This window comes from Primulina eburnea, chromosome 18 (genome assembly GCF_022965805.1).
Source record: "Primulina eburnea isolate SZY01 chromosome 18, ASM2296580v1, whole genome shotgun sequence".
Lineage (NCBI taxonomy): Eukaryota > Viridiplantae > Streptophyta > Magnoliopsida > Lamiales > Gesneriaceae > Primulina > Primulina eburnea.
The window spans coordinates 26,467,440-26,468,493 of record NC_133118.1 but is presented as its reverse complement, the minus strand read 5'-3'; positions in this window follow the sequence as shown (position 1 = coordinate 26,468,493).

The window sequence follows — 1,054 nt, the reverse complement described above, 5'->3', positions numbered from 1 at the left end:
TACATCTCAATTGTTGTTGAATACAACTGATATTTGGATTACAACTGAAAACACAACATATACAAAGCATAACTCAAAAGAGCTCTGGATGCTCCGAACGCATACGACTCTCTAGTTCCCAAGTGGCTTCTTCAGTGCCTCTGCGCTGCCACTGAACTAAGACAAGAGGAATGATCTTATTCCGCAATACCTTGTCTTTGCGATCGAGAATCCGCACTGGTCGTTCCACGTAAGACAAATCTGAATTTAGTTGAACTTCAGAGGGATGCAAAATGTGAGACTCATCTGCTACGTATCGTCTCAACAAAGATACGTGGAACACATCATGAATACTTGATAGGTACGGCGGCAAAGCAAGTCTGTAAGCCAAATCTCCCACGCTTTCCAATATTTCAAATGGACCAATAAATCTTGGAGACAGCTTACCCTTGAGACCAAATCTCAAAATCCTGCGAAAAGGCGAAACTCGGAGAAACACTTTCTCACCTGGCTGAAAATAAAGAGGTCGCCGCTTGGTGTTCGCATAACTAACCTGTCGATCCTGAGCGATCTTAATCCGTTTCTTGATTATTGCAACCTTATCAATAGCCTGCTGGACTAACTCCGGTCCCTCAACATGTCGTTCCCCAACTTCATCCCAAAATAATGGAGTACGACAACGTCGCCCATACAACGCCTCAAATGGTGCCATACCAATACTACGATGGTAGCTGTTGTTGTACGCGAACTCAATCAAAGGCAAATGATCCTGCCAAGCGGTTCCGAAATCCATCACACAAGCTCGCATCATATCCTCAAGTGTACGGATAGTCCTCTCCGTCTGACCGTCGGTCTCTGGATGATAAGCTGTACTTAAACTTAGGGACGTACCCAATACCGCCTGGAAACTACCCCAAAATCGTGAGGTAAAACGAGGATCTCTGTCACTGACAATACTAACTGGCACCCCATGCAAACGTACAATCTCTTGAATGTACAATCGAGCCATACGATCGAAAGTGAAATCACGGTTATATGGCAGAAAATGAGCAGACTTGGTGAGTCGATCCACCAC